This window comes from Rattus rattus, chromosome 9, assembly GCF_011064425.1.
Source record: "Rattus rattus isolate New Zealand chromosome 9, Rrattus_CSIRO_v1, whole genome shotgun sequence".
Classification (NCBI taxonomy): domain Eukaryota; kingdom Metazoa; phylum Chordata; class Mammalia; order Rodentia; family Muridae; genus Rattus; species Rattus rattus.
In genome coordinates this window covers 61,849,042-61,855,214 of record NC_046162.1, presented here as the reverse complement: position 1 = coordinate 61,855,214, position 6,173 = coordinate 61,849,042, and the positions used below count along the sequence as shown (strand labels likewise).

General features: G+C 45.5%; 1 pseudogene; it reads right to left on the bottom strand.

The window, feature by feature from the left end:
* Positions 1–233: 233 nt before the first annotated feature.
* Positions 234–600, bottom strand: LOC116910178 (annotated as a pseudogene).
* Positions 601–6,173: the final 5,573 nt, after the last annotated feature.

Genomic DNA, 6,173 nt, shown 5'->3' with positions numbered 1-6,173 from the left:
CAGTCCATTATCGTCAAGGTGGGAACATGGCAGCATCCAGGCAGGCATGGTGCAAGAGGAACTGAGAGTTCTACATCCTCATCTGAAGGCTGCTAGGAGAAGACTGACTTCTAGGCAGCTAGGACGAGGGTTTTAAAGCCCATGCCCACAGCGACACACCCACTCCAACAAGGCCTCACCTCTTTTTTTTTTTTTTTTTTTTAAAATTAAGGCAATTTATTTAAACAGTTGACTTAGGCATCTGCAATGGTGACTTCAACCTCCACTCCTGGCTCAAAACTGATGGAAATAATCTGCTTAACAATCTCAGAAGGACTGTGTAAGTCAATGAGTCTCTTGTGGATTCTCATCTGGAAACGATCCCACATCTTGGAACCTCTGCCGCAACGTGTTTTTCTGGTAGTGATTCTCAGTGTCTTGGTAGGCATGCGCACCGGTCCTTTCACTTTCAGATTCTTCTCCTTTGCGCCTCTGATCAAGTCCGCACAAACCTTCTCCAGCGACTTCACGTTGCGGCTGGTGAGCGTGATTCGAATCCGGTGAATGCCACTTCGCCACTTTGGGCTCCAGGGGAGTCTTCCCGGTATCTTTAAATGCCATGGCTGAGGCGCAGCTTCCTGACCGACTTGTTCCTCAGCAGGAGCGAACAGCGGTGAGTCAGGACAGAGCAGAATGGACAAGGACAAGGCTCCGCAGCACGCACCACAGGTCTCAGAAAGCAGGACCACACCTCTTAATAGTACCACTCTTTGGGCCAAGCATATTCAAACCACTAGAGACAGTGGCCATAATCATTGAGTAGGATAATTCAAGTAAAAAATATTAGCATGAGGGCTGAAGTGATGGCTCAGTGGTTAAGAACACTTGCTGCTTTTACAGAGGACTGGAGTTTGGTTCCCCAGCACCTCCATAGTGGCTTGCGTTTGCCTGCATTTCCAGTTCTGGGAGATCAGAAAACCTTCTTCTGGCTTCTTCCCCACTACAGACATATGGTATAGATACATACTTGCAGACAAAAACTAACACACATAAAATAAAACAAATCTTTAAAAAATGAGTAGTTGTATTTTTACAGGTTTTTTGTTTTTTGTTTTTGGTTTTTTTTCAGAGCTGGGGACCGAACCCAGGGCCTTGCGCTTGCTAGGCAAGCGCTCTACCACTAAGCTAAATCCCCAACCCCGAGTAGTTGTATTAAAAAAAAAAAATAGCATGGTGTCTGTCGTAGAGAATAGCTCACAATGCTGCTCTGTGGGGTGGAAGCAGGGAGAGCAGGAGTTCAAGTCTGTCCTTAGCCATGCTTTCAAGTTTTGAGTTGAAGCCCAGCCTGGGCTATTCCAGACCCTATATCAAAACAAAACCCAAACCAAAAGTCAAACAGTTTGCTATTGCAGTAATAAATCTAGGGATGCATTTTAAAAGTGTTGAATAGGGCTGGAGATCTGGCTCAGTGGTTAAGAGCACTGACTGCTCTTCCAGAGGTCCTGAGTTCAATTCCCAGCAACCACATGGTGGCTCACAACCATCTGTAATGGGATCTGATGCCCTCTTCTCGTGTGTCTGAAGACAGCTACAGTGTACTTACATATAATAAATAAACCTTTTAAAAAGAGTGTTGAACAATTGCTCTTTTGGTCAAGTGTGGGGCAATCTGAGTATCAAAATGAATAACAGTGGTGGATTTGGTTTTGTTTTCTTGCTGTTTTGAGACAGGGTTTCTCCGTGTAGACCTGGCTATCCTGGAACTCACTCTGTATGCTAGGCTTTCCTTGAATTCAGAGATTTGGTATCTGCCTCTGCCTCCCAAGTGCTGGGACTAAAAGTGTGTACCACCACCACTGGCCCAATGATGGTGGGTTTTTTTTTTTTGTTTTGTTTTTTTTTCCCCCGGAGCTGGGGACCGAACCCAGGGCCTTGTGCTCGCTAGGCAAGCGCTCTACCGCTGAGCTAAATCCCCAACCCCCCAATGATGGTGTTTTAGGGCCAGCACTTGGGAGGCAGAAGCACGAGATCTCTGTGAGTTTGATGCCATCCCAGTTTATTCAGTGAGTACCAGGAGAGTACTATACAGTGAGACCCTATTTTGAAGAAAAACCAAAACCAAAACCAAAAAATGGCAAAGAAAATGGGCCTACTGATTCCTACCTTTAATCCTGGCACTGGGGAAGCTGAGAAATTTGAGGCCAGCTGGGGTTATTAGAGAGTACAAGGTCAGTCTGGGCTACATAATAAGACTCTTGTCTCAAAAAGACAAAACCAAACAAAAGCTTACAGTGTACCAAAGCCAAACAAAAGAGGACTATCAGCAGCTATCGGTCCTCGTGAAACCCTGAAAGAGTTCCTACTAATAAATGTATCCGAATCATAGTATCTATTTACTTACTGATTGAAACAAAGTCTCAATATGATGCTTCCTTCCAAGGCTTGACTGGAACTCTCTGTGTACCCCAGCCTGGCCTTGACTTGTAATCCTCCTGTCTCAGCCTTCCAAAAATAACCAGATAACAAAAGGATAATGGAAGGGGGCCCACTGATGGAGTGCCTGTAATCCTGGCAATGGGGATGCAGAAAATTTTGAGGCCAGCATGTGTGAAGGCCTGGGCTTGATTTCCAGCACTACATAAAACAAGTGTGATGGATAACACTCCCAGCTCTTGGGGAAGATCAGAAATTTAATATAAACTCACTACATAATGAGTTGGAGTCTAGCCGGGGACATAGGAGACCCTATCTTTTTTTTTTTTTTTTTTTTTTTTTTTTTTTTTTTTTTTCGGAGCTGGGGACCCGAACCTGGGCCTTGCGCTTGCTAGGCAAGCGCCTACCGCTGAGCTAAATCCCCAACCCTAGGAGACCCTATCTTAAAAAGGTGGATATGAGAGAAGAGAGACAAATCATCAGTCAAGAGCACTAGCTGGCTCCTCTTCCCAGGTTCAATTCCCAGCACCCACACAGAGGCTTACAACTGTCTGCAATTCCGTTTGAGGGTATCTGATGCCCTCTTCTGGCCCCCTTTGGTACCAGGTAAGTATGTGCAAAGACATGCATAAGACAAAACACCCACACACATAAAATGAAAGTTTTATCTTTAAAATAAGTTTCCAATATCAGGACAGGCAGGGTGGTGCATGCTTGTGAGCCTAGCAAATTGGGCAGGAGGATCAGGAATTCAAGTTCATTCTTGTCTACTTAGTGACTTTGACATCAATCTAGGATACAGGAGACCCTATTTCAAAACAAAACAAAACATTAACACGAGGAGAGGTGATCAAAGTGAATGGAATAAATATTTTAATTGTTTTTTTCAGAGCTGGGGACCGAACCCAGGGCCTTGCACTTGCTAGGCAAGTGCTCTACCACTGAGCTAAATCCCCAACCCCAATATTTTAATTTCTTTCTCTTTATCATTTATGTTATTTTACGTCATGACTGCTTGCCTGTGTGTGTCTTTATGTATGGCTGAATACTGCTGGATAGCAATTCCTCTGAAAATCTTCAACACTGCAGGGAAGCTCCATCAGCTTTAGGAAGTTCCTGAAACAGATGAGATTCACCTCTCCTGCCCCAAGCATATATATATAAGCAGTAAGGACTGCTGAGCAACATGCTAAGACTGGACCAGCTACCTAGAAGAGTCTCAAGGTAACCACATGGAAGAGGCTGGGACTGGCTGAACTGCCTGTGTGTTATGCAGTGTGTGTGCTCCAGGTACCCAGCTTTTGTGACCTATCAGTCATGCTGGGATAGGTTTTCGGCATTACAGCTGTGTATAGTTACCTCTCACCCATACTCCAGTAAGTAATCGCAATAAAACTCATGTGTTCACCAAGTTGGACTTGGGAGGTATCTGTACTTTGGTCTGTTTTCAGTTCCTTATCTGGGGTAAGTAGATGCTTATTCATGTCTCCTGAGGGGCAATGCCACACAGTATGTACCACATGCCTGCAGTGCCTATGGAGGCCAGAAAAGGGCATAAGATCCCCTGGAACCAGAATTACACCCTACGTGAGTGCTGGGAATCAAACCTGGGTCCTCTGCAAAAAACAGAAAGCATTCTTTTTTCTTTTCTTTTCTTTCTTTCTTCTTCTTCTTCTTTTTTTTTTTTTTAAGATTTATTTCATATATGTGAGTACACTGTCACTGTCTTCAGACCCCAGAAGAGGGCATCAGATCCTATTACAACCACCATGTGATTGCTGGGATTGAACTCAGGACCTCTGGAAGAACAAGCAGTCAGCGCTCTTAACCATTGAACCATCTCTCCAGCTCGAAAGCATTCTTAACTTCTGAGCCTCCTCTCCATCCTCCAAGATTTCTATCTTAATCTTCAAATATTCCTTGTGAGGGGGCTTCCAGAATAGCTTTTCTATGGGGTATTTGGTCAAGACTGTGATTTTTATGTTGGGGTAATACTCCTTCCATCCCTTGGTGAATAAGGAAGACCTTGCTTCTGTAAGCCAGTTTCCCACAGAAGGTACCTATGATAGTTTGCAGGGGAAATCTGACTCTGACTAGAATATTGGTGTGTTGGTTTGAATAAGAATGGCCCCCATAGTCTCATATAGTTGAATGCTTAGATGCCAGAGAGCTGAGCTGCTTGAAAAGATTAGAAAGATTAGGAGGTGTGGGTTTGTCAGAGGGAGTGTCAGGTCCAGTCTCCCTCTTCCTCTCCCCCCTCCCTCTCCTCCCTCCCTCCCTCTCCCTCTCTCTCCCTCTTCCCCTTTCCAACGCCCGTCTCCTGCTGTGAGTCAGGAGTCGGGCTATAGCTCTCAGATACTGCTCCAGTGCCTACCTGCATTCTGTCAGGCTCCCTGCCATGCTAATAACAGACTACACCTCTGCGATTGTAAGCTCCCCCTGCCCCCCCATTAAATGCTCTCTAAGAGTTGCCTTGGTTATGGCGTCTCTTTCCAACACTGAAACAGTGACTAGACAGTTGGTTTTTAACAGATCCTCGCATTTCAGCAAATTATCTACTTCTTGATTAGAGCTGACATGTTAGAAGTCCAAAGTCTGTTTGGTTAGCATTTCTAGAGGAAGCCTCCAGCTGCTACCAGAGTAAAGGACATGGTTTAGGATCCAACTGCTCTCTAGACTGCCTTGGAAGGAGTCCTTGGACTTTCAGCTCTGCCCACACCCTCACCTTCTCCGGTGCCAGGTACAAACCCCTGAGGCTTGCTAGTTGACTGGGGAGAGCTCCAGGTTTAACAAGAGAACTTGTCTTAAAATAAGGTGGAGGGGGCTAAAGAGATGACTTAGCTGTTAAGAGCTGTCTCTGTATCTATGTATGTGTGTATATATATGGAAAAATAGTAAAAAAGCTCTTGGCAGCCATGTGTTTGAGATTCTCTCTTCAAGATTGTGGACCCCTTCCTTGCTATGCCTTGATTTATAGGTAATTTTAAGATAGGTCGTTCATTAGTTTTCCCTCTCATGTAGTTTCACTTAGATTTTGTTGAGGAAGTTCTTATATAGCCCAGGCTAGCTTTGAACTCCCTACGTAGCCAAGGATAAGCTTGAGTTAAGCCTCAAGCGGGGCTATACCTAGTTTTAGACACTCGTTAATTATTTACAACTATTAGGTCATTTTATTGGTTATCTGACTTCCTGTCTGGAATGGAAGCCCTTTGAGAAGAGAGACTTTTTTGCTACTTCTTAAGTAATGCTCTCATGTATCAATGTAAAAAATACCCTCCTTGGACTTCGGAGGCGAGCCTCTACTACAAAGTCCAGCCCGGGCTACAAGAAACCCCGTCCAAAAGCAACAACAAAACAAACAAACAAAAAACACTTAAAAGTACTCTAGCTCTCATGCTACTGTATAGTATTATACTGTGTATTATTACAAATACAGGATGGGTTTGACTGTAAACAAGAGCATAAGAAAGATTTCTGAGCACCATTAAAGGAGCAAGTGGACACCTCCCAGTCCCACACACGCCCTGCCCTGCTGAACTTTCCCTCCGGAAGCGCTTGAGGCGCTCCGACGCGAGCGCGCATGCGCGGCCCGCTGGGGTCGCTCGGGGCCGGGCGTGAAACCAAGCGGTGAGGGAAAGGTTCCGCCTCCGGGCCTGCAAGGCGCCTGCGCCTTCGGGATTCCCGTCGGGACGCATTCTTGTTCCCTCCCTCCCAACACCCCCCCCCCCCCCAATATCTTCCCGCCCCCCCCTCCACTGCCA